The sequence below is a fragment of the Salvelinus namaycush genome, chromosome 15 (assembly GCF_016432855.1).
Source record: "Salvelinus namaycush isolate Seneca chromosome 15, SaNama_1.0, whole genome shotgun sequence".
Classification (NCBI taxonomy): domain Eukaryota; kingdom Metazoa; phylum Chordata; class Actinopteri; order Salmoniformes; family Salmonidae; genus Salvelinus; species Salvelinus namaycush.
Window position 1 is genome coordinate 9,584,996 of NC_052321.1, and position 15,275 is coordinate 9,600,270.

At 40.7% G+C, this 15,275-nt stretch overlaps 1 pseudogene; it reads right to left on the reverse strand.

The window, feature by feature from the left end:
- Positions 1–11,493: 11,493 nt before the first annotated feature.
- LOC120059826 lies at positions 11,494–12,905 on the reverse strand (annotated as a pseudogene).
- Between the last annotated feature and the right edge of the window lie 2,370 nt (positions 12,906–15,275).

Below are 15,275 nucleotides of genomic sequence, written 5' to 3' on the forward strand. Positions count from 1 at the left end.
CGGATGGAAGACAGCTTTTAACACGGCGGGCACTATAAGTACCTTGTTATGCCATTTGGACTGACCAATGCTCCCGCAGTGTTCCAGTCCCTGGTTAAAACTTCTTACGGCTGAGATCCCGTTAACGGGATCGATTAGACAACAGCTAGTGAAAGTGTAGGGTGCCAAATTCAAAACAACAGAAATCTCATAATTAAAATTCCTCAGACATACAAGTATTTTACACCATTTTAAAGATACACTTGTTGTTAATCCCACCACAGTGTCCGATTTCAAAAAGACTCTACGACGAAACACACCAAACGATTATGTTAGGTCTGCACCTACTCTGTGTAACATGTATGTTTTTTTCGATAAAGTTCATATTTATATCCAAAAATCTTAGTTTACATTGGCTCGTTATGTTCAGTAATGTTTTGCGTCCAAAACATCAGGTGATTTTGCAGAGAGCCACATCAATTTACAGAAATACTCATAATAAACATTGATAAAAGATACAAGTATTAAACATGGAACTTTAGATAAACTTCTCCTTAACTTCTTTGGGGTAGGGGCAGTATTTTCACGTCCGGATGAAAAGCGTGCCCAGAGTAAACTGCCTGCTACTCAGGCCCAGATCCCAGGATATGCATATTATTAGTAGATTTAGATAGAAAACACTCTGACGTTTCTAAAACTGTTTGAATGATGTCTGTGAGTATAACAGAACTCATATGGCAGGCATAAACCTGAGAAAAAATCCAACCAGGAAGTGGGAAATCTGAGGTTTGTATGTTTTCAACTCTTTGCTTATCCAAGATACAGTGGAAATGGGGTCATGTTGCATTTCCTAAGGCTTCCACTAGATGTCAACAGTCTTTAGAACCTTGTTTGATGCTTCTACTGTGAAGTGGGGGCGAATGAGAGGAGATTGAGTAAGGTCTCTCCCAGAGTGCCACGAGCTGACCATGCGCTGACCATGCGCGTTCATGTGAGAGTTAGCTGCGTTCCATCGCATTTCTGAAGACAAAGGAATTCTCCGGTTGGAACATTATTGAAGATTTATGTTAAAAACATCCTAAAGATTGATTCTATAAATCAAATCAAATGTATTTATATAGCCCTTCTTACATCAGCTGATATCTCAAAGTGCTGTACAGAAACCCAGCCTAAAACCCAAACAGCAAGCAATTGAAACTTTCAAGTTTTAATGTACAGGGAAATGCCTTTCTTGCAAACGTTACACCCAACAATGCAATATTCAATATCAATGTATTCAATAGAGGAACAAATGTAGTGATGGTCCCTGTAAGTAGGATTCAAGTCAACTAGTAATGTTGAAGCTGGAGGCCAAGCTCAGAACTCAACACTGACATATTGGGTAAAAGACATAGTACTAACTGCCTGGTTCAGGGCATACCATGAGATCTGGGATTTGATTGGTCCCTTGGTGAAAATGAAAACCACATGGATGTTTTAGTCTGGCTGGCCTCAACTTGATAGGTTAGACACAGCAGCTGTGGGAAGAGACTACGAGACCACTGATATGCACTTTCTATAAAGTATTTCAGTGAATGCATACTACATCTTTCAAACCGTGAAAAGGTTTGTGCATGATTAAAAAAATGTCCCCATAGCAGCAGGGGCACCACTTTGGTTTTAGATTTGGGAGGGGACATAACTTGGTGTTTTTTGGAGGGGATGCATCTAAAGCTAATTTCTTGCACTTTTACACAATCCATTATGCTGTCGTAATTTAGAACAAAAAGTAAGCAAAAAATCCACAGTCATCATGTTAGGTAAGAGATCATTTTAAAATATGTTTAAGTGATTAATAGGACTGAACTAGATCAAAGTTAATCCAATAATACATATTGTGTTGCAACTTTATTAACCAATAGCCTAACAAATGAAAAACTCTTGAAAAGATACAAAGACTTTTGATTGTCTTTATTAAGACAGCCTCAATTTAAAATTCCAGCCAGACCGACAAGTCAGCCTGAGCCGCCTGCACTCCGGACCCCCACAAGTCTAGTCAATAACTCAACTCACTCCCAACATATTTCCTTCCCAGTTCACACCTTAAAATATTTGAATTCCTAAGGGAAAGGTTTGGAAACAAAAACTTTAACCAAAAAACACACATACACCTCAAATATACATTAACACACAGAAACAGCAAATCCTCCATAAAATTAATATCAAAAGCCTAATGTTAATGAGAACTCTTTTTACAATGTATCTGCGTCGACCCATCGTGTCCCTAGGGGTCCACCACCCTGCAGAGTCCCAACCCAACTTACCCCACTCAGCTCTAGGATCGTAGTGAAACATTCATTATTGGTTTCGGGTGTGTTAGGCCAAGGCCAGAGTGACAACCCACAGGATGCAGGACCTGCGGGTCCCAACAGAGATCATTGCAACATGGTATGCACTGGGAATAAACCGTAGTTCATTTTCTCTGTGAAGTTAAACAGCAGTTACCTTGCCAGCTACATCAGTTAACTAAATAATAGCCCGTTTCTGCTCTGCTTGCTTTTACAACTCGGTGAAAGAACGCAACACATGCACACTGAACTACAGTATGCTCAAGTCTCCCGTGCTGGTCTAGCCATTCTTCCAGAACCTTTGCTTTCACATAGCCTATGAGCCCAATCTTTGGTGTCCGTGGGGTCCTCATTCCAGCCGTCTAAAACTGGAAACAGCCTACCTGACCGCACAGAGGCGTTTGTATGGTCCTAAAGCACACCGTTGCCACTTTTTTTGTCACATTGCAATGATAAAACTGTGTGGCGGGGGGACATGAACCCCCATCCCCACTGAAAGTTGTGCCCCTGCTTAGCAGCACTTCAAACAAATGGATATGCTTAAATAGTTAACAAGGTGGCAGTAGCACCATCCACAAATTGCACTAACAGAAACCATTTAGTAATTGCTTTTTATAAATTGGAAATTACAGGTGATGAAATGAGTTATCCTAAATATAATCACCTTGGCCCAATCTCTGAGTGATATAGCGATACACTGAGGTGACAACACTGATGTGTGACTAGGAACTTTCCCACAGTATCTTGAAGCCCACACAACACCCTCCATTGTGGAAATATTAAACAGTGAGAAGGCCAGTCAGTAGGTTAACTAACAAGGAAACCACAATGTGAAGCGGTGTGTCTTCAGAAGCTCACACCAAGTTGGTGGAGAACATTGTTTCACTTGCAAGACTCATGACACTGCACCCCGAGAGTTGTGAGTTGTTGGAGATGCAGCAGCTGTGGGAGGAGACTATGAAGAACATGACAGAATGAAGGGTAATAACAGTTTTTCAGCTGGCCCTTTCTTCAGTCAGCAAATGTTGGGTGGTCGTGTGGAAAAAGTACCATGGCAATATCAGTTTTTTTATTTTTTCATTGAATACTTACAAAAACATAGACAATACACATGTATAAACGCACCTACAAACACAGTGAAATACGTATATCTACATAATGTTTATAAAATATTAATGCCGAGATCCCTCTGCAGCCTGTGTCAATTGATGTCTCAAATATGAGGACCAAGGAGTGTAAATCATCTCAAGTATACACATTGGAATCGAATCCGGTCTTTAAAAGGGTGAAAAGTCAAGGAGTCCTTCTCACAGTGAGGGGGCAGTAGTGAGCAGGCACTTGGCATCTCTGGAGAGGAAGCAGCTCCCAGGCCTTCTCTGGCCCCAGGTCTGCTGCAGTGCCTTGCAGTCCAGTTTGTTGAGCCTCTGGGAGCACAGCCGCAGGTCCTGGACCTGTTCTGACAGGCAATCCAAACTAGAGCTGACCCAGAGCACGGCTAACTGACAACCTGAAGAAAGAGAGAGAGGGAACAATTTAGAGGTATTAAGAGAGAAACAGAGTCAGACTGAGAACCAATAGACTACTATAGGCCTACTGTACCTTGGAGGTTGAGATAGGGCAAAGGTCGCTGGGTGGAGAGGAGGCTTTGGAGTGCCACCTAGGTCACCGCCGGGTTCCCGGACAGGTCCACAGACACAATGGAGGGACAGACAGGCAGACACCTGAACAGCAGGACACACAGAACTTACAGATCTAAGTACTGGACAGTCAGGTCACATGATCCAGAGGTAGTGTACAGGATAGACACTTTGAAAAGACCCAGACAGCTCAACTAGCTAAATACAGAAGGACAAGGATTGATATACATTGAGAGAAACCACAAACACACACTTGGAGAGGGTGGCCACGCTGCCGTCCGCCATTTCCCACCAGGCTCAGGTTGGTCAGGAAGCAGTCATCCTGTGGAACACAGAAAGGACCAATCAGAACCATGTTCTCTGTGCCTCCTCCATTTTCAGCAAGGGACTGCTGGTTAGGGGCTTGTAAGTAAACATTTCACTGTACGGTTGTGCTCGGCGCATGTGACTAATAAAACAGGTCTCCTACCTGACTTCGCCACACTCCCCTTTAGCCCCCCCCCCAAGAAATTTTTGGGGTTTCTTCTCGGGCTTCCAGCCACACTTCCGTGCTGCCTCCTCATACCACCGCTCCTCGGCTTTAGCTGCCTCCAGCTCTTCACGAGAGCGGCGATATTCTCCAATCTTAGCCCAGTGTCCCTTACCCTCCAGAATCTCCTCCCATGTCCAGGAGTCCTGTGTAATGGGCCGCTGCTGCTGCCCGTTACTACGCTGCTTGGTCCGGGTTTGGTGGGTGGTTCTGTAACGGCAGCCTTCCTCCTCTTCGTCTGAAGAGGAGGTGTAGCGGGGATCGGACCAAGACGCAGCGTAGCTCGTGTTCAACATGTTTTCATAAACAAGACGAAAACGTGAACACTTACAAAATACAAAAATAACAAACGTGGCAAACCGAAACAGTCCTCTCTGGTGAAACGAACACAAAGACAGGAAACAACCACCCACAAACCCCAACACAAAACAAGCCACCTAAATATGATTCCCAATCAGAGACAACACAAAACACCTGCCTCTGATTGAGAACCATATTAGGCCAAACATAGAAACAGACAAACTAGACACACAACATAGAATGCCCACCCAGCTCACGTCCTGACCAACACTAAAACAAGTAAAACACACAAGAACTATGGTCAGAACGTGACAAGGGAGCTGCCAATAAACTGCCTGGACCTCAAACCAGCAAAGCCTATGTAAACAAATCAACTGAAAACAAAAGGACATCATTGCAATAGTTTTACATAATGAACACCTTGAATATTATCACATGATTAAACTCACTGATGGGTCAAACTCAACACGTAGCATTCAGAACAAATCGACCACACCCCAAACATTTCTTCCAGAAAGCATGGTCAGGTGATGCCCATCTACAGTTGGACTCTAGTTAAAGATCAGGCAGAGGCAGAGATGCAGTTCAGTTTAAGAGTCTTTCAGTTGTGGAAAGAGTACCCAATATTTGTACTTGAGTAAAAGTAAAGATACCTTAATAGAAGTGAAAGTCACCCAGTAAAATATTACTTGAGTAAAAGTCTAGAAGTATTTGGTTTTAAATATACGTATATATAAGTATCAAAAGAAAAAGGGTATATTATTTAAAATGTGTTATATTATGCAAACCAGATGGTTTGGTTAATGATTGTCTGACAAATACAGAAAAATGTTTGCCTTTTAACGTATCTAACTTGTCTGAAAATAAATTACTTGAGTTGAACTTTTGACAGATAAGAACGTTACTGCCATATATTATTCAGAATTTACATGGATTTCAGACAATATTTCTCAAATTACACAGACCACTAGAAGACAGCCTCACACGCCAGTCAGACCTATTTCCAACCACGAACACCTAGCCTGGCCTGTCCTGCACACCCACTGCTGCCTGTCAGGCTGCTGCAGAAAGAGGGGGTGGTGCTGTGACCATCACTGAACAGAGGATAGAAGGCCATATAGGGACATAGCACAGCCAGAGTCTTACAAGTCAGTATCATATGTCAGTATTTCCCACAGTGTTTGTCTTGGTGGGGTGCAGATGCTTCTGAAACAACATTCATATATATGCATGTTTCCGGTTATAAATCAGACCCGTCTTGAAACGGTGCGCATGTGAACGCGCGTAATAACTCCACCTGTAAAAAGCTCATCATTCACCTTTTATGGTGAAAATAATGCCCTTATTTGCTGTATATTTTGGTATTGGAATTAGGACAAGGAAGTTTCTAAAGAATATATATGGCGAGCTTGATCAAATGTCTCTGGAGGTGTTGGAAGAATGTTTTAAACTTTTCCAGTGACATTTCCTGTAGGGCCTGGCTCAGGTGGGTCAGTTTCTTAAAGAAAAAATCAATAGCAAATTGTTGTAAACCTGTAAACAGATCATTTGAATTCAATAATATTTAGTGTTTACTTTTTCCCAAACCAAAATATGATGCACTGTCTGTGTACTTCACCCCAAAAATATAAATTTATAGTAGGCCCACTTACAGTGGTAGCCTACACACTTCAATGCAAAAGATCAACTGTCTGTTCAACTCTACTGTATATTAAATCCGTGCTGCCTTTCGGATGCATAGAGCAAAATACTTAATAGCAGCCTGATTAAATGAGAGATGCACATGGTAATTTGTTGTAGGCTAAAGCTACTTTGGGAATATGAACCCATCATGGCCAGAAAAGGTTTGAATCCCTGATCCGGCAATGTGGAAAAGTCTGCAGTTCAATGACTAGGTATCCCCTACTTGCTTGCTTGCAATGCAATAACCTTCTGTGCATACGCAAAGTTTGCGGGAAGCTAAGCACATTCTCACTGCAAGTTCAGTTTTTTATAAATGCCAACTTTTGCATTACAACAAATGTTTTGGGGTATGTTTTGTACGAATGCACAGTTTATAAATGAGGCCCCAGACTTTCATAGCTTCACTTGCTGTCCAGCTGAGAGTATTTCACCAGCAAACAACATCAACTACTCAAAAAATGACACTAACTTTATACAAATTAACTAAGTAAATACAATTGACCTATAATAAATAACCGGGAAAGAAAGTTGAGGATGCCCTTCCAAGGTATTCACTGTCGTCTTAAGGCCCTCCCACATTATGTGATTGGAGGACACTTCCAGGAGGTGGAGTCTGGGCATTGTAGGGTCGACCAGCTCTGGGAAGAGGTCGTCTGGCCTGCAGTTTGAGGGCGCGGAGGAGAAGAGATACGGAAGAGGGAGACAGGCTGAGGCCACACACTGACACAGAGGGATTGCCGTCCTGACCTCACACAGACCAACAACATGCTTGTTCTCCTCTGGACACACATCACACACACACGCTCACAAATGGCATGGATTAACAATGCACTTCAAGTGTTCAAATGCCAGAAATAGTTCCTAAATCCCAATTCAAGTTCATGATCTGTGATGGGTAAACCAGTCTAGTCATTATATGTCTATGTTAGAAACCATTCAATACCCATTCGTTCACATAAACTGCCTATCCAATGATGCAAAATACAAGAGAGCTCTAAATTGACTTTGGTGGAAAATTCCAATTGGGTGTCATCATCACTCCTGCGCCAGAGTCCAAGACATATCTTTGACTGTTTATTTACCTCTTTAGGACCTTAATATCTCTTCATCTCCATACTTTCATCCCTAACATTCATCAACGTCTAAGTATGAATCAAGACAGAATCTTGATGACTGATGTTCCGGTATTCGCCTATTCTGTATTTGCTGTTCTTGATTAAGGTTGCCTGTTGCAATGGTACCAATAGGTCCACAAGTGCAAACCCCAGCCCACCTGGCACTGTAGGCAGGCTGAAGCAAATGCTCAAATAGTATTTGAGCCTGGTCAGCTCTTACTCTGTGTCTCTGTGTCTCTGACCTGCTGAGTGCTGTGGTGGGTCTGGGGTGACTTGGAAGGTCGGGGGTCGTCGTCAGTCTTCCTCAGAGAGAATCCCCTACTGGAGGACAATGACACTGCAGAACGAGAGAGAAAAAACATAGGTTGCTGTTCCATTGGCTACGAACGTCCCTTATAGTTCATTAAACATTAGTGACTCATTTTCAAGTGACATTCAAGACTTCCAAGGACACTACAAGGCAAGCAAAACAGAAACTTCACTCAGCAAAATGATATAAGAGAAAGAAAGAAGGAAATGAAAGGGTAGATGTGCTTGGGTTCCTTCTATTGTTAGCTTCCATATGGGTTCTACAGGGAATTACATGGACGACTGTGTGTGTGTGTCATCAATGCAGCTGCTACACTCCTCTATTGTGGGTTTCCTCCACCCAGACCAAGCCTCTCTTCAAGGTTGACATAGAAACAGCTATATTTGTCCAGTGGTGCGCAGATAACTTTCTTGTTGAGAAAACAAAAGAGTTGGAAATTGATTTCAGAACAAACAAAACTCCACTACCCCCTACGAAGATAAATGGGGAATCTGTTGATAGATTGACCACATATATAAGTACCTGGGGCCTCATTTATAAAACGGACTTAAGATACATTTGTATCTTAAATATGACTTACGCAGAAAACCACGTACAAGTAGTTATTTATAAAACCTTACTTTAACGTGGAAATTATCTTATCTCTAAGTAAAGTCTAGACTTGACATAAGTGATTTTCCTACTGGTTATGTAGGGGTATTGCAGTTTGGGACACATGTGCGTCCAAGCCTGTGGTGAACTTTGCACTTTCCTAATTAACAATTTTTTAGTAATGATCTAATAAAGTTGTGAGGACGCAAGGTGTCTTGAATTAGAAACAGGATGCGATGTTCTATAAATAGTGTGTCAAATTAGAAAAAAGTAACCATGGCTGTTCTTGCGTTATTGGAAGACATTGTAAACTGTGATTTTAGAAGAGAGAGTTTTCAGAGACCGCAATTACTTTTATGCGCATGATGATCCATGGCTTATAAATCGCCATCGTCTCCCTAAAAAATGTTCCGTTAGATTTCTGTGCGGATTTAGCCCCTAATCTGGAAAGGAAGACACGCTGTAATCATGCCATTCCCGTATCTGTCCAAGTACTATCCACTCTGGGATTCCTCACTACTGGGATATTCCAGAGGGAAATAAGTGACAGGTCAGGTATATAACAGCCATCATTCAGCCATCTTCCAAAAAGTTAGCTTTTCTCTTTTGGTCCATGGTTATTCCTGACTAAACACTATTTTGTGCTAGCATCCTATAATGGGAAATCGCTGATTGTAAGGCACGTTCAGGTGCCGTTAATTTTAAATTAATTTGAGATTTATAGATCACAGGTCCGTAAATTACAAATGGGCTTCTTAGAACCTGCGTAAGCAAGTTTTTTTGTGCTCATTGTCACATTTAACATGCTGGTTGAAATGAGGTATTTTTGTTCAGTATATATTTTTATTCCGATTTTTCATGCAGCTGCAGCACCCTCAGCATCCCTACTTCTCGCTACTATGTTCTACGAAGCTGTGATGTCCATCATAACGTTAAACAATCAATTCATAGCATTAATTCTTGCAACATGCGATCAATTATCAGTTCTTAACATACATTTTTCTTCTCTGTGCTCATTATCTATTTTTCATGCGCGCATATGATAGACAGTTCGTGTTCAGAGCAGGTCTCTGGAGCCTCTGAGCCGGAGGAGCGTGTGTTAAGTACTAGCTGGTAAAATGATCGACTTAAATGAACGAGTCACTTAGAAAACGAATAATGACAGTCGAATATGTACAAAGAGTCGTTCAAAGAGAATGAATCGTTCGTGAAGTGCACATCACTGTCAGACAGATAATAAAATTAACCCAGCAGACGATCCCCCACACCCACACAAATATGGTAATTATCTGATGCCTTAACTGTGTCTTTTGTGTGTAGCCTTGTGAGTAAATCTTCTTGGATGTGTGCATCAGATGGGATTCAACTCATAGCAGGCAGCCAGGCAGGCATCTCTCTCGCCCTAGCTCCCTTCCGCTTTAACCAACCAGAAGTTGCGGGTCATACCTTGTTCAATAAAGCCTTTAATAAAAGAAATATAAAAAATTATTCTGCCCTGTTAGTTTGTTGTAAATCTCCATTTCAGAAAACAACCTCTTACTACAAACACCACATTCAGGAAGTGTCATAATTTCTTTGGTGGGAAAACAATGGTGCAAAGCTAAATAAATATAAACTATTGTTTCATGTTGTTGGTCTGTATGTCCCACTTATATATTTCCACCCTGTTCGGCTAAATTCTTGAGAAAATTAACAAAATGTCAGTGTTCACCATTATGTTAGCTCAGTCTTGCTCATTCGCCAAGCTACTATATGACTAATTAGGCTCCAAATGTCCACCCTTTTACGAATATGCAACAGGTTTGAAAATAAACCAAAAGAATGTACGTTCCTGAGCTTGACCAATATGTCCTTTTTCTGATAGAATACTAAAATAATATGTACTTTTCCTCAAAAAAGTTATGAGGACATCATTTATAGGAATGACCCAGCTGGCAATCAGCTGTTTTAAAACACTACAGGTTGAGAGCCGGGTTGAAGCAAACCTTCCTAGAGTCTGCTGGAGATGTAAGTTGGTCCCGAGGAAGGTGAAGAACATGATGCCTAAACACAGAGGACAAATAAGGTGACATACAGCATGACATCTGACGCCCACACCATTCTGTTGTTGGGGTACTCCCACACCACTCACAGAAAAGCTGCTTTTTAACACACTTAATTAAAACCTTTTGGAAGGGAAACTATTTCACTCATATTGTTTTTCATTGTAAGTCCTATTTCATAGAAATCTGGAAACACTGGACAGATACTTTTTGGATCAGCTACTTTAAGCCACCTACCAAACAATCAATACTTTTTGTTCAGAAAACTAAGATTGTAAATGAAAAAGGTAGCCAAAATGCCAACATGAGTTCCTAGACAATGTAATTATTAAATGCTTTATCATAAAATAATATTACGATATGTTAATCTGTAAAAATTCTAAGTAGATACATTTCTAGAGTTATGTTAGACATGTCAAAGAAGAGTTGGAGTTGTATTCTCTATCAATTGAGGTTTATTTTTTGCCCAAACAAAAAAGTTCACACAAACATTTTCAAACTTTTGGACTAAAATAGCATAATATTTACATTTGTATGTGATACAAAATAGAGTGCAATTTAAAATTGACACATACATTATTATAAACTGGATCATTTGATCCCTGGATGGTGATTTAAGCAATAAGGCCCAAGGGGGTGTGGTATATGGAAAATATACCACTGCTAAGGGCTGTTCTTAAGCACGACACAACACAGAGTGCCTGGATACAGCCCTAGCCGTGGTATATTGGCTATATATCACAAACCCCAGAGGTGCCTTATTGCTATTATAAACTGGTTACCAATGTAATTAGAGCAGTAAAGTATTTTTTGGTCATACGCGTGGTATACGGTCTGATATACCATGGCTGTCAGCCAATCAGCATGCATGGCTCGAACCACCCAGTTCATAAGAGACAATATACCACGGGTATGACGCAAAACAACTTACTTACTTTCTAATTACATTGGTAACCTGTTAATAATAGCAACACGGCACCTCGGGGGTTTGTGGTATAGGGCCGTTACACCACAGCTAAGGGCTGTATCCAGGTACTCTGGCTGCTTGGTGAATAAGAACAGTCCTTATCCACGGTAGATTGGCCAAATACCACACTCCCTCTGGACTTATTGCTTAATTATAACACATGTTCCCAAAACATTATTTCAGAACATAATCATTCCAATAACTTCATCATCCATTTATATGCTTGTGTTGTGACTAGTTTGAAAAAGAAAGAGCAAGAGGCTGGTAGCATAGCATTGTCTTGACACCTGAACATCCATCTTCTCACTTTGGAATCTGGATACTGGCTGCTTGGTCAGTAGGTCAGGTCCAAAACTTCCTTTGGTCTAAAGAGGCACAAAAAGACTACATGAGTGGAAGATCGGAAGACATAAACCCCAATAGTTTCATATGAATTAATACATTTGACTCAAATACTGTTTCAATTAACAAGCACAAGTGATCATCGCAATACTCTTTAGTTGTCTGAACAGTGACTAAATAGTTTGTCGAACGGTTTCTTGTACTCACTTGCAGGCCTTAATGTTAACACAGATGGTCCTCACATCATCGCTTGTGCTAAGCTCCTCAATCAGCACCCACAAGTGTCTTTTTCACCAGGCCTTTACACATAGATTTTAGGAAGCCAACATTATCGCAAACAGACAACAGCTTCTGCTTTAGCTCCTCCTGTTGACAAGAAATCATCATCAACAACAGTTGACATTTTCAGAGAAATATCACAGTAAATAGTAAATAGTGCAATTTCATTAAAGGACACTCTTATCAATTGTAATGCTATGGTAGCTACCTGGCTAGAGGAAGCGGAGATGGATTTCTTCACTTTGTTCAGTGCCCACTTACACACCCAGCAGGTCCCCTTTAGCTGTTGCTCCTTTAGAAACCACAAACAAACAAGAAAGGAGAAAAAAACACACTTAAGTCAAATATAAGCACCCCCCCCCCCCAAATTATTATTATGAATTCAATTATGGTGTGATGTATTCAGTGTTATGGTTTAAGTACATTTGAATATGTAATGTGAGAGTGAGATTACCATGCACTTTTTCGGCTTTGCTTCCACTACTTCCTGGTCATCAGGGTCAACCTCTTGGCGATGCCCATGGATTTTCCAAACTGCAAAGAAAAAATGACACAACAGTCACTCAAGTGATGGGTACTTCACTTGTATTTTACTGAAACCAAAGGTGAACTTGGAGTTGATTTTGGCCCCCTACCCACAGTTCCCCTTGAACCCTGACCCAATGTATGTGCTGCATATACAGTAGTTACTATTTGAGTTAAATAAATAAAATCTCACCTGAACAAGCCAGCAGACTGAGGGCAAGGAGGACCAGAGATGTCTTCATGATTTGTGGTGGTAGAGATGTGAAGAGTAAAAGTCGTGTCGGGGTTTGGTAAAGTAACTTAGGAATCAGACAAGCCCCTTTATATATAGGAGGCCCCTCTATCCACAGCACCCTGTATAACCCCACCTACAGTTCATTCTATTGATAGTACAACTCACATTAACCACAAGACACAACCCTTACAAGTCAACAGGATGTTACTGCTTAGACCTACAGTACATACTGATGAGGAGCAATCTTCATAATCACCTTTTTCCATCTCTCCACTGTCTGATCTTCATTTTAATTTCATTTTAATTCGTCAATTACAGATTATGCCATGTACTGTATGTCATGGAAAGAGCAGGTCTTCTTAATGTTTTGTACACTCAGTGTATGTTTCCAGCAGAATACACCACACTGACATATTGATTAAAACGTGTTCAGCTAGCTTAGAAGTGATACATTTAGGGCTACTAAGATAACATATGGAGTTAAGATAGTAATAAAATTGACCATTTAGCTATTTTAATTTGTATTTTAGGAAACCTGTAGGTATATTAATTTTCTTGAAACAAATTATTTAATGAAGCATTGCATTTGCCCTTACTGCTACAGAAACCCATTGTATAACACAAATACATAGCAAAATAAATCAATAGGAAGTATGTTTTGAAGTGTCTGAAATGCATCTGAGAGGTATAGGAAAGCTCAGGGTAAATCAAATGTTATATCAAAACAAATGTTATGTTAGTGGTTGTGGTTAACTCTGCTTCAGAGTCCAATGGCGGCGAGCTTTACACCACTCTAGCCGACGCGTGGCATTGTGATCTTAGGCTTGTGTGCGGCTTGTGTGCGGCTTGTGTGCGGCTTGTGTGCGGCTTGTGTGCGGGTGCTGGCCAAGGAAAACCATTTCAAAATGCTGTTTTCCAGACATTGACTCTAGGGGGTTTAATTAAGAAATCACACCACATTCCATCCTCTTGTTGCAAGCCGTTACAGTGACACTGTAAATAAGTCAAGCAACACTGAGGATGATTGTTTGAATTAACACAAGGGGTTTTATTGAGAAATGAACAAGACCAGAAAAGTTTAAATAATCCTTTCAGTAATATTTCAATTACATTTAAGAATTCGATTCCTCCTATTCCTAAACCAGTTGGATAGGAATGTAATGTAAAGCTAAGATATGGCAGTATATTCCTCAAATAAACAGTAAACAATGTGTATCCATTATGTAGCCAGTGACGATCATTATTGAATTTGCTAATATGGTTATTGTATTTTTTTAAATGTCTCGGCTAATTAATTTCCCTACATGGATTAAAAAGTAGAGTGTATTCTAATCTAATCTAATTGAAAGTAAGATTGAAAGTAAAGATCAGTCCCGCCAGGATTCCGCGATTCCACATATTATGCGAGGGCTTGTAATTTGACCAATCACCACACTATTTTCGCTATCTACAGATTGTAACACCAGATAATTTGTCTCAATCAATGAAAGAAGATTTGAAAAAGACAAGATGGCGGTGTACACCAGTGGAGGTTCCTCAGAGGAGGATGGGGAGGACCATCCTCTTCATTGAAATGTCATAAAAATAAAAATAGTGTAACATAAAAAAACTAAAAACAGTATAACTAAACTATACTAAATATATTCATATGTCATCAAATAATTGATTAAAACACACTGTTTTGCAATTAAGTTTTATGGTAACTTCAACAGCACTCTCTGGTGTAGCACCATGGTGTAGCCGGAGGACAGCTAGCTTCCGTTTCCCTCTGGCTACAATGACTTCAATACAAAACCTAGGAGGTTCTTAGGCCTCACCCCCTTCCATAGACCTACATGGTAATTATGACCACTTCCGGAGGACGTCCTCCAACCAATCAAAGCTTTTGCAGTATGAACTGACATGTTGTCCATCTAATCATAGGATTAGGATAAGATAATTAACCTAGTGTGTTGTATTGGGGTTGTGCCATAGAGTATTATGGGGGGATAGATATTGGATATAAATTAAGAGTGAAAAGTGTTTGTTGAGCATTTTTAGGATATTATTCCATTCAAATGTGTTTCTTCAATTACCGGAGACAGAGGTGATAGATTATAAATCGTTTTCTTGGTTTTAGAACTGCTCATTGAATCCCCTCATGCACCTGTAGTTTTGGGGTTTTCATGGCTATAGAGGCACAATCCTCTAATCTACTGGGCTACTGGTTCTATCATGGGTTGGAGCCCGTTCTGCCACGCCATTTTCTGAAGTCGGCGCAGCCTGTCCCGGGACGTCTTCCTGCGGGCTTGGGAGAGGCCTCGAATCTCTCTGCCATTTCCGCAGAGTACTAGGACCTCCGGGAGGTTTTCAACAAGGCTCGCGCTACATCTCTACCTCTGCATCTACCCTATGACTGAACTCTCGACCTTCTA